We start from the raw sequence: 13,037 nt of genomic DNA on the forward strand, positions 1-13,037 counted from the left end.
CCAACTAAGTGAAGCCCTTAGAAAATGTGCATTTGTTAATGCCAAAGACAGGGAAGTCATTTTAGAAAAAGGACACATACCCCATCTCTGAGTCAGATGAGACAAAATGCACTGTGCCCATCCAGGAGGACACATATAAAGGCCATGTCCCAGCTTAGTGTTCTGGGCAGGTCTCCTTCAGGAGGCTAAACCTGAGACACAGTAGAGAGAACCAGCTTCTAGGTGACACCAGAAGAAGCTGTCTCCAAAAGCAGCACAATTAAGGGACCAAAATGCATTTAGTGTAAGGGAGGATCACCAATCTTTTCTCCTAGGTCTAGTTATCATTCAGGTGTATAAGAGATAAGTTGTGAACTTCAAAGTCTTTACTGTAAAGTGCTAGGTAATCTTATTCAGGCTTTTAACTATCCCTTATAGAACTTGGACAAACAGTGGTTACTCTGCCAGCTAGTAAATGCTCATAGAGCAGCTGCCATTCTTTGAAGCAGAGGACAGGTTTCCCCAGCATTTTTCTGGTGAATCCCCATTGAAGCTAATGGCTGATGGAATGTTGACCAGAGAGACAGCTGGATTCTTTTCTGGAGACTGATCTCTGGTTGTGTAGGCCAATAGAAACTGAGAACAACCGAGGGGTCCTGGCCAGGGTTACTCTCTGGCAAATACCCAAAGTTCCTTGGTGAAAACTGGCTCCTGAACATTGGAAGATCTCCTCTTACCTATTGTACTTTTCTCTCTCTGCTAGTAAACTGGAAGTTCTCCCTAAGCCTTTCAGTAGAACTTAGCCACTCCTTCAGAAACTGGCCTGAGGCAGCTTGCAATAGTTTACGTTCTACAGCATCTATCAGGGCAATGATTTACTTCTGTGCCTTACACGTTAAGTAAGAGTAAGGGATTTTTGCCAGTTGTATTGTGTTTTTACCAACGTGTAAACTGTGATTGCTGGGGCTGGAGGGATGGCTCAGTGGTCTAAAGCACCTACTTAGAACAAGCTTAGCAAAGCATCAGGGACCGCGGTTCAATCCCCCAACACCACATGCCAGCCAGCCCCGCCCCCTGGTGGGCTGAGCTGGCCACACACACACACCACACACGCTCTCTCTCTCTCTTTCTCTCTCTCTCTCTCTCTCTCTCTCTCTCTCTCTCTCTCTCTCTCTCAAAAAAATTAAAAAAAAACTGATTGCTGATCACAAATGCCTCGCCCACCATTAGTGAATGTAAGGGTCCCCCACGTCTGCAAATTGTCAGACGCCATGAATAAAGGAATCTACGTGCCAGTGGGTTATGATTGCTATGCCTCAAAAGGTTCATAAATGTACCTGTTAGCTAATTGCTCAAAAAATTTGTTCTTTCTTAGAAGATCCCAAAACCCAGGTGTTATGGTTTGTGCATAGGTGTCGTCCCGTCCCGGTCCATCCATCTCCCCCCCCCCCCAAAGCATCATGCAGTCATGCAGTCCTGGGGCAGCTTCTGGAGTTTGTGATTGATTATTGTGGATGTGGATGCTGCGCCTGCCCTGGGCCAGGTAATTTGCGTTACAATTTAAGGAGGGAAGCCAGCCATTGTTGCTGCTTCTCCTCCTTTTGCTTCCCTTGCTCTTTGCCACTGCCATGAAAGGTTGCCCTCTGCCATGTGCCCCTCTGCCTTGGAGCCAGCTGAGTATGGACTGAAACCTCCAGTAACTGTGAGCTAAATAAACCTTTCCTTCCTTCATTTTAGGGCGTTGGGTATTTGTCCCAGCAATAAGAGAAGAGTAACCGAAACACCAGGTAATCATGCAGGTAAAATCCATAACAAATATGCTAGATCAAGAATCCTTTTACTGAGATCTACCACAGCTTGTCTAGAGCAGTTATGTGATACGTGTCAAGGCCTTAGCTTTGCTGCTCAATGGGCCCCAAATACCTGACACAAGCTGCAGAAGTTAGAAAGATTTGCAGGAATGAATCTGTCTTAGTTAGAAATTGCTCAGAAAGTGTTTCATAGTAGAAAGGCAGATTGGTAAAATCATGGGTCTTTGCCTCTCAGCTTGAGGGAACCCATGTTGACTGCCAAATATAAGGAAAAAGCCTGTTAGACCTTTGATTGATGCTCATGAGATTTGTCAGTACTTACCCAGCCAGTGACCCCACTTGCCAACTGGAGAGTACTCAGTGTTCTCCCTAGGTCTGGCAATTCATGTGCCCCCAGTAAGAATAGAGTTGGTGAGACATAAAAGGCCTATTTATCTGAACAATACCCAATGGCCATGGAAGATTAGAAAGGGATTAAACCCCACATTTAAGAGATCTCTGCTAATGGACCTACAAAAATTTCTGTTTAGTCTTTTTATAATTACAAACTTTAAAAGGTTGTTACATTCCAGATCCTTCTGCTAATGTCTCAATAGCTGTCCAAAAGATATTACATAAAAAATGAAAAATAAAGATATTAAATAAATGGTATGTGAGATGCGGAGGTCCCCTGGACCCTATCTTTATCATCTTTATGAGAAGTCATTACTCTCTCCTTGGTGAAAATAATTTTTGACGTATTCATAGTTATCCTGTTAATATTTTTAGCCCATGTGTGTTTAATCATTTCTTGGGCTTTGTCTCCTCCATATTTAAAGCTATTCCACCTGCCCAAAATTAAATAATGCCTGGTGTCTATTGAGGGCCTTTAGATAGAACCTCTGGAGAGTATCTCTGACTGCTAGTTCACAACTAGGACCCTTTTCAACCTGAAAAAGCGGTCATTGCCCCTGATTCCCTCATGGCAGTTCGGGTTACTTCTTCAGAGGGGGCAGTGTTGTAGGCAGCTGAGTTAGACAGAAATACAGGCAGTCAGACAGGGCCAGGCCCTCAAGGAGACAGCAGGGAAGACAAGATCCAACATTGCAACTGTGAGAGAGGCGATGCTCCTGCTGTGAGTCAGACTTGGAGACCAAGGATCAAACAAATGCTGACCTCCCTAACGATAAGCATCCGGGGTTGATCAGCACCCTGAGCAAGCCATGAGGAGTCACTAATCCAACTGCTCCCAGCTGGCTACTAGCTAAACCCTTGCTCTATATTCATGCCTGCTTGCTACGTGACTCGCTTCATGCCTGCTTGCTACGTGACTCGCTTCCCCATTTGGTTCTGGATTTAATCAATCTTACCTGAGCAGTGGTGCTTGTGATCTCATTGGTTGACCATAGTTGTGTCCCACCTCATGCCCACCTAAGCGAGTTCTCATGTTCTCCACCTTAGACCCACCTCACTGCATGGTTTTACTCTATTAAAATCCCTGGAAAAGACAGTTTCCTGGGGCAACCTGCTCAGCTCCCCCCTTCTGTCCCTCTCTCAGACAGAAGCTTTCTTCCCCAAATAAATATTCTGCTCTTAACCTCCGTTTGTTCCTAAAATTCATTCTTTGGTTGTAGAGAACATGAACTCGTCCCGGGTACCTCTTGGGTCGGGAGTTCCATTTCCCCAGGTGATGGCCTGAACCCAGACTCTTAGCAAGCATTGCCTATTATCTTAAGCCGACCCCAGGGCTGTAAAAACAGGCCTAAGTGTGAAACAAGTGACCATAGGGAGGAAATAGACCCTGGAAAGCACTGGCCCTAAACAAAATGGGAAAAAGTAGCCAGATCTATCTGCAATCAAGCTATACCTTTTATTTTATTTATTTATTTATTTTACATTTTATTTTGACAGGCAGGATGTGTGTGGACCTAACTCAAAGACAAACAGGATTCATGCGATGCATTTTATTTTAAACTTTTTGGTCAAGTAGGATCTATTACATATTCCCTTTATATTTTCTTTCCCTCCTCTTTATACACACCTCATGTTCTCTGATCGGGGCCACTTCACTTGGACTCTGAAACGGGTCTATGCTGACGGTCACTGAGCTCAGCTAATAAAAAACCTTCAAATTTCTAATTGGCTACTTGGATTCCTATATTTTTTATGAACCCACAACACCCTATATCAAGGGGACCCTGTGGAGATGGCTCTTCAGCCCAGTAGTACATCAGGAAAGAGGATGGCTGGCTAGGGACAAAACAGGTCCAGAGGTCCACATCGAGCTGGATGGACATACCTGCTGCGATCCCTCTACCATTCCACTCATGTGAGGTACCCAGCCTGAATGCTAGGCCCCTACCAGACCCCTCAGACCCAGCTGACCTTGGTCCTTAGAGGATAATAAGCCTTTGACTTCTGCTCACTCCCCTTTCTGCTTTTCCTTCTTTGCTGTATTTTCCCCCAGTTTTACATTGAAATATCTTTTTAAAAGAGGTCTGGTCAGGTGTGGTAGTGCACACCTGTAATCCCAGCACTTGGGAGGCTGAGACAGAAGGGTCTCCTCAAGTGCAAGGTCAGCCTGGGCTACCTAGGGAGCTCAAGGTCAGTCTAGCTAGGAGGTGCCCTTTTCCTGTTGTTCCTCTCCCCCTACACCCACAAACTAGGATTTTCAGGGAGAGAACATGTACAATCTTTAAAACATAGTATTTTTTTACATAATAATGCTATGTGATACTATGAGTTCATAAGATGACCACCACTGCTTTGATCATATATACAGGGGACTTTCTGGTTCCAAGAACCACCCATACCCCCAGGCTGGGATGTGACTCAAGGTGAGAGTGCTTGCCCTGGGTTCTGTCCTCAGCACTAAATAAATAACTAAATGGTCTCTCTCTAGGTCCCAGCTGCCACCCAGGCATTTCGGTAGCACTGTAAGAAGGCAAATCAATTCAGGCAAAGCCTGAGTGCCAACCAGGAGCACAGGAGCCAGGAGGCCCTGTGGGCACAGGGCTGGCTGGTGGCCTCCCTGCAAAGAGGCTGAATTGATTCGGGCTAGACTTAACCTCCCGAGAGAACAGAACAAGAAGTTTCTCATCTGCAAGGCAGAGGGCAGTAGAGCTGCAGAGATTTGTAGGAAAGGTCAGAAAGGCAGGAGAGAAAGACATAAAGCAGAGTCTGCAGGTATCTCAAATGGCAGCTGGAAAAGCTGGGGCTTGGCCATGAAGGTTCAGGGAGCCATAGAAGGTTTTAGAACAAGGGAGTGACTTATGTATTGTGTCGTATAGAGAGACATGTCCGGCACTGTGGAGTAGAAACTAGAATGAAAAAGACAAGTTGGAGAAATTTCAAAACAAAAAGGCACTGGGGGTGTTGACAGCAGAGGCAGGACCTGTGGCCTGCAGTGGGAGAAATAAAACTTCCCCAGAATGTCATGCTGGCCCCGCCCCCGGGGAGCCTGCGACAGCGACTGACTGGGCGTGGTGGTGCTTGCTTGTAATCCCAGCGCTTGGGAGGCTGAAAACAGAAGATCATTATGAGTCTAATCTGTGTATGGAGACTCTGTAGACTCTGTACTAAAATACATAAATTAAAAAAAAAAAAAAAACAAACTTGAATGACCATTCACCAAAAAAACTACACAAATAGCCCAGAGGCACATGAACCGGTGCTTCCCACCTGAAGTCTTTAGGGAAAGACAAATCCTGCCTCTCAGCCTGCCAGAATGGCTAAGTGAGAATAAACAGCAAAACTCAGTGCTAGCAGAGCCTCTCCCCCATTGCTGATGAGGGTGCCGCGGCATGCAACCTTCTGGAAAACAGTTGGGCAATTTCCTGGGAGGTTAAACATATCCCTCCCCGTGACCCAGCGACTCAGCTCCATGTGTTTACCCAGCGCCTGTCCACTCAGTCTTGTGCCTGATCACACCAGTGTGACTTAGCATAGCCGCGCTGGTCACAGCAGATGCATCCATCCTCAGGAGAAGAGAGAAGCAGTACGTACAGTGAAAGGGATACAGGCAGCGAGCTGGATGAGTAGATGGTGCGCCCCCAGGCGGCTGCCGAGGGCAAGAACCGAACAGGAGCAGCAACTCCGCGCAGGATTCTGCGTATAGGAAACTCGGGAATGGACCAAACGAGTCCGCAGCGATAGAAATCAAAGGGGTAGCTGCTGGGGTTAGTTGGGCGGGGGACAGTAATTGCCAAGGAGTATAAGGTGACTTCCTGGGGGCGATAGTTCTGTATCTTGATTATGGTGGTGTGCAAACATTTATGGAAGTCTTCCGTTAAATAATGAGCACATTTTATTGTATGTAATGACACCTCACGAAAGCTGGTTAAAGCAAAAACAGCAAGGGAACTCTTTAAAATGGAAGGAGCTCCCCTGGAGCTGAGTGGCTGCACACCCTAGATATAAACTGCATGGAAAGAGAAACATACAAAAGGATTCATAACAGCACTGTGTTCATTTTGTTTTGTTTTTTAGGGATTGAACCCAAGCCCTGCACACTGAGCTATATCATATATGTATATATAGATTGTTGGAGTTACCAGCTTGTGCCACATCCAATTTAGCCATCCTTCAAATAGGCAGAAACTGAGAACAATTCAGATGTCCTCCGACAGCAGCCAAGATCAATGCATAAATGTATTGCTAAAATGATACAATGCATCATGTGCGTGTTCTGGAATGTTCTACAGCCCCAACCTGATGTTGAACAAGATAAATGTGACACAACAGAGCACACGCTGGATGGTCCAATTTCTATAAAGTTCAAAAACAGGGAAAACTGAGCTGAGGGTAAAGCTCAGTGTCCGAATGTTTGCCTAGCATATCTTAGATCCCCGGCACCCCCTAAACAAACACAGGCAAAACTAGCCTATAGCTTTAGAAGCTGGGGTGGCTGTTACAGTCAGTAACCTGCAATTATAGCTTAGGGACTGGAAAGAGACGAGAGAGGCTGGCAAATATTCTTTTTCTTTATCTGAATTTCAGTTAGCCTTGAATGTGTTCAGTTTGGAAAAACTCATCATGCTATACTGTTTGGTTTGGTTTTCTTTTTTTTGAGACAGGGTCTCATTGTATAAGCCAGGAAGTCCACCTGCCTTCATGATATACTGGTTGTTTTTTTTGTTTGTTTGTTTGTTTTTTTGTCTTGTTTTGTTTTTTTGCGCAGTACCGGGGATTGAACTCAGGATCCTGCGCTTGCCAGGCAAGCACTTCTTCTACTGAGCTATCTCCCCAGGCCCTTCATGATATACTGTTGATTGCATTTTTCTGTGCCTATATTTTAATTAAAATTTCATTTTTATGTTAATTTGTTTTAGTTTGCAGTGCAGGTAGAGCAGCACAGGGGCTGAGAGGTCAAAATGGAGTGACAGATGAGTTGGGAAAGAGGAGTCACTTAGATTCTAGTGATGTAGCCTAGGCAAGCCCTCTAATAATGAGCTACACCCCAGCTTATGTTTTTTTTAAAAAATAAATAAAGTCTTGAGCCTAGCACAGTGGAGCATGCCTGTAACCCCTGCTGCAGTGCTGGAAAGGCTAAGGCAGGAGGATCACAAGTTCAAAGTCCCGCCTGGACAATTTAGCAAGCCCCTGTCCCATCAACTATAATAAATGGGGAGATAGCTCATTGGAGGTGTGCTCATGCAGCACATATGAGGCCCTGTGTTCATCTCTAATATTGCAATAAAATAAGGTACAGTAAAAATAAAATACTATTCCTTAGAAATAAAGTTTCAGCAGTGTCAATCAGAGGTGGCCATTATAAATCCAGACAGTGAAGCCCGGCAAGTGGGGCACCTGGATTTCCTGGGCCGTGGGGGTGAGCATGTGTGAGGGAGGCCAACCCCGTGCTGCCAGCTGTCACCAGGGTCCAAGTGACCACTCTTTCCCATCCCACTGTCACTCCATGCTGACCTCTCAGGCCCTGTCCCACTCCTCTGGCTCCAGATCCTGCTCCTGGAGGTGAGGAAGAATCACCAGATGCTGGGATGTGAGGTTCCGGGTGCAGAACCCAGGCCGTGCCACCTAGGTCATCTGTTTGGCTCCCTGTGACAGCTGTGGGGGTCCGATGAGCAGGCCAGGGTCCTCGACCTCTGCTCCCAGCCAGAGCTTCACACACCTGCACTCCCTGTCCCCTGCCCTGGACCTGCCTCTCTGTCCATAAGACCCAGTGTGTGTGAAGGGCATGGCTGGGCTCTGGAGTCAGATGTACTTCCTAGCTGTGCAGTGACCTGGGGCGACTTGCTCAACCTCCCTAAGCCTCTGTGTTATCATATACACTAAAAAACATATTTAACTGCAAGCAGGCTCAGGGTCCAGGGGTTTGATCCCCTGGCATGTGGTGCCGGCCCCGCCCCTGGGGTGCACTGAGCTAGCAATTGAGACTGGGTGTGGTGGCGCGTGCCTGTAATCCCAGCTCTGTGGGAGGCTGTAAACAGGCAGATCACTATGAGTCCCTTCTAGTAGTGAGACCCTGAACACCCTGTAGACCCTTCCCCCCCCCAAAAAAAATATATATATTTAAAGGGGTGAGCTGACTGTCAATAGAAGCCATATTGTTTTACCCCTATACCCCAATAGATTTTTTTTTAAATTTGCACTTAGGACAGGGTCTACAGTGTTTCACTACTTAGATCGGACTTGTAGTGATCCTCCTGTTTACAGCCTCCCAAATGCTGGGCTTACAGGCATGTGCCACCGCGCCCAGTCTCAATCGTTGTCTCCACATGTCCCAGGGGGTGGGGCTGGCACAGCAGGCCCAGGGACGGAACTCCCAGCCCCTGCATCTACCTAAGCAGGTGCTTTAATCCACTGAGCTATTTGGCCAGCCCCCCCATAGATTGTGATGCATACCTTCCTTTGGTGACCACCCCAAACCACTATGATTGCGAACACTGTTGCCAAAGTCTTTTAGATCTCAGGCTGTGCCGCTCATCAGCACAGCCTTTGAGGGCCTCAAACTCCCAGCTTCCTGTCTCCAACTACTGGCCGCTCAGTGGCCCCTCATCAATGCAGTGGGCCAGGTCTTTCTCAGCCCTAGGTATTCCTTTCTAGAGCAATTGCTTCTACTCCTGTACCTCCTCCAAACTCCATCCCTCCTAAGGGGCTTTTAGTGAATTCAGCCATCGCTATCAATCTCTTCCAATGCTTTCTTGTATTTCACTCATTCAACCTGTTTTATTGAGCACCTGCTATAGTCTAAGCATTGTGGCTTCCAGCGTCTTCCCCTGATCTGACCGCATGCCATCTACCAGCTAGGGTTAGGCATCAGTGGTCAAGTACTGCTCAGCGATGAGCCCCCTCCCATGCTGTGCTTGGCCATAGGAGTCAAGGCGTTCCCTGTTCCTGAGCTGTCCACCTGGATTAGTCGGTATAAGCAATATCAGCCTCGTAACAAACATGCCCAGCATCTCATCATGTCTTGTTCATATCACAGTGCAGAATGGATCAGGTGGCCCTCCTTCAATTGGTGACATGGCTCTTGGGTCCCTTCCATCTCATGGGACCCCATTTTCAACAGTGGGCCACCACGTCCACCATGCCAGTGGAAGGGACGGCATGGGAGGTAGTCTGAGCTCAGTGCTCCTCACTTCTGTCCATACTGCAGTAGCCAGGACCCTGGCAGACAGGCCCAGGCAACCACAGGCAGACTTGGACGCTTGGCGCTCTAGCCTCCTGGCATACCGGGAAAAGAGGAATCAGTACTGTGCCCCACAGTCAACCACACCGTGAGTGTCCTGAGGGCCAGCAGCGCTCACTCACACAACTTCCTTGTGTCCCACGGAGTCTCTTCCATACCTTCCAGCCTGCTCGCCATCAGACCCACACGCTGCCTCGTACTTGGTCAGAATGTAGTACGGACGGGCTCGTGGATGAGCAGAGCAGGCTGCTCAGAGAAGGGCTGGGGCCTGGCAGAGAGCAGGTCCTACTTGGGTATGGACAGCCCCGCTTCCCCGGAGCTGCACATGGTACTGGCTCATGGCAGAGCTCAGCAGGCAGTTGTGGAACTGGTGAATGGAAAGATAGGGAAACAGGCTCAAGAGAGTGGAGAGCAAAGATTTTTTTTTTTTTTTTAACACTAAATGGCGGGGAAGACATGGTCCAAAGCGAAGACAAGCAAGTCTTCCCAAACTTGACATGGACGGGGAGGTAAGGGCCTCCTCCCAGCCCCAGTGCTGGCTACCTTGGGACCGACCCAGGCAATGGAGGTGGGCGGGGTGAGGTCCCTGCCCCAGCGCTCTGGAGTTTCTCATACTGAGGGCAGCCGTGATTCCTCCCTCCTGTGATTTGGATCTTTACCTGCTAGCTTCATTGAAGTTAATTACTGTTGTGGCTGGAGTGAAATGGGGAGGAGCCCGCCCTGGCCCGGGGCTGGCAGGAGGTGCTGAGTGTTGATGGGCATAGAGCCCCGGAGGGCTGGCACTGAACTGGGGGCACACAGGGTGGGCGAGACAGGTGCCTCCTGCCAGCAAGTGCAGTGTTTCTATGCCCTTCCCCATGGCTGGCCGGGTGGGTCCTGGACACTTCCGTATCTCTCATGCCTTTGTACAACTCCCCTAAATCTTCAAAGCCCCAGTGAGGCCCACTCCTGGAGGCACTGGCATTATTCACAGGGGTGGGGCTGGGTGAGCTGGGACAGCAAGGGCCCAGCCCGTGGCTCAGATCCTGGCTAGCTGAGGGTGCGCTGGCACTCTGAGCTCCCTGGGCCCCTACAAAGACAGTCCCACCACCACAGCATCGCTGCACTGACCTCACCTCTGAGGACACTCCAGCCAGCCTGCCCCTGTCCTGCGGGGACAAAGCCAGGTGAGCGACAGTCCAGGAGGGCAGGAAGCAAGGGGTAGTGGGGGTGAGGACAGGAACTGACAGGTCCTCTGCTGGCCCTCAAGGGCTGTGAGCCTCTACCCTGCATTCACAAGAGGAAACTGAGGCTTAGGGTACCCCTCTGAGTTATCAGGCAACTTAGGTCCTTGAAAACCCAGGGCTGGACTCCCTGTGGGTGAGCTGTTCCAAGGACAGCCTGGTTTCTCCCATAGGAGGTGACAGCACTGGGGTACAGACTAGATTGGTGCGGCCAGTGCCAGTGCTGGAGGAGGAGTGAGAACCACGATTCTCGCGCAGTGTGGGGACAAACCAGGAGCAACAGCAAAAGCCCGGCTCTGGACTGAGACACTCCACAGTTCTGGTGTTCACCGTGTGATCTTAGGTAAGTTGTTTGACCTCTTCGAGGCTCAGTTTTCTAGAAGCATGAGTAGGAGTGAATGGGGGTGATGCTGCCCACATCCCCGGGTCCCTGGAGAAGGCAGAGACTGTACGGTGGCCCAGAGTGGACAGCATGGGCATGAGCTCAAAGGGGACGTTATGACTATGGCTGCTTCCTATGAAGTCATTATGCGCTATTATTATGCTGAACTTTTGACATGATTTAAACCTAACATATTGAAAATACCCTCGTTGTATTCTCTCCTCCTAGCCTATGTTTTCCCTCATGTATGTGTTTGTTGTCTTTTTGTTTTTCTTTCTCAGAACTCAGGGCTTTGCCCTGAGCTACATCCCCAGTTAATTTTTTTTCTTTTCATTTCTAACTTTGAGACAGGGTCTTGCAGAGTGGCTAATGGCCTAGGCCAGGCTCAGACTTAAGATGCTCCTGCCTCAGCCTCCTACAGTGCTGGGATTACAGGCATGTGCTACGGCACCCAGCTCTGCGTGTGTGTGTGTGTGTGTGTGTGTGTGTGTGCATGTGCGCGCACTGGAGGCTCAGGAGCATGGTGACTCTACCAGCTCTGCTCTGCAGCATGGAACAGGCAGCAGGGCTGGAGTCTGAGGGCATCGCAGCCCATCAGACCTCTCTCCACTGGTTCCAGGAGGCCCAAGCTTTGCTGGCGTCCATGAGCCCAACCCATCTTCTGGTCCCTGGGCTGGTCTTCTATCTGCAGGGAGCTAACATTTCACGGAATATTTCACAGCTTGCCTGCAGATGATTAGGTGGAACTAGATGATCACCCCCATCTATAGGTGGGAACGTGGGACACAGAAAAGAGAACTGGGAAGTGGCGGGGCCGGGCCTCAAAGCCGCAGCTGCAGCCCAGGGGGAGGCCGCACCACGCCCTCAGTTCCCGCGGTGCCGCACAAAGTAGACTTGTCTCATCCCCTGCTTTCTGGAGCATTGGTCCTGCTCCTCCTACAGCCCACTACCTCCCCCCAGAGGTGGGCACCCCAACAGGCTGGTCACCCAGAGAGAGGTCAGGATGGGAGCCTGGAGGCAAAGGCATGGGAGGGCTCAGAGACTTCAACTCTGTGGTCTGAAGGAGCTGGAGCCCTAAAAATAGATCATAAACAGGAGTCAGGGCCTAAAAATAGGCTCCAGACAAAGCAGAAGAGGCCTCGTGGGCACACACACACACACACACACACGCACCCCTCTCATGGGAAGTATGGAGGCAAAAGCTAAGACAAATGAACAAAGTCACAGACACACTCAGCTCACAAACAGCACTTTCCAGGAAACACCCGGACCCATCACGCCCACCAACAGTGCGCTCACCCGTATCACACAAACACAAAGGTCCCGGGCAGCCCTGGGGGTCGGAGGATGAGGCTGAGCAGCATCTATGCTGGGGGAGCCAGGGGAGGTGGCTTGGGCGATGGAGTCTCTTCATCCAAGAAGCAGGGCAATGGGACCACTCTTGTGGCTTTGGGAGGCCCAGTAGGTAGAAAGTGCTAGATTCCTGCTTAGAGAAGGCAGCTAGCAGCGTGGGCTTCTCCTAGCAGGTCCTCCCAACCCCAGATGCCACACCTACAAAATGAGGCGCGTAGGTCATGCCTGCAGGTCCTTGCCCACCTCCAGCTGAAGAAAGTACTGGGAGGCATGGATTCCCCCTGGGGAAGAGAGGGGACCCTGGGGAGGGCTGCGGGGCATGCTACTGCCCCTACTCTGAATCCTTCTTCCTTCCCTGACCACCAGGGAACACCTGGCTATTCCTAGGCTTCCTGGTAGCAGCTCCCCAGTGTGTGTGTGTCTCCAGAGAGGAGAGAGGATCCGTCCACCCCTCAAACACTTGCCCAGACAAACCTAAGTAAAGAACGAGCCAGTGCAAAGCCACACTCTGGGAGGCTGAAGCAAGAAGTTCACAGGTTCTGAGCCCAGCCTTGGCAATTTAGTGACACAGCTAGACCGGATCTCAAAACACAAAAAGCTTTTTTTTAAATTTTAGGGAAGGGTCTACAGGGTGTTCAGGATCTCACTACTAGATTGGA

This window comes from Octodon degus, unplaced genomic scaffold, assembly GCF_000260255.1.
Source record: "Octodon degus isolate 3935 unplaced genomic scaffold, OctDeg1.0 scaffold00033, whole genome shotgun sequence".
In the NCBI taxonomy this organism is placed as follows: Eukaryota; Metazoa; Chordata; class Mammalia; order Rodentia; family Octodontidae; genus Octodon; species Octodon degus.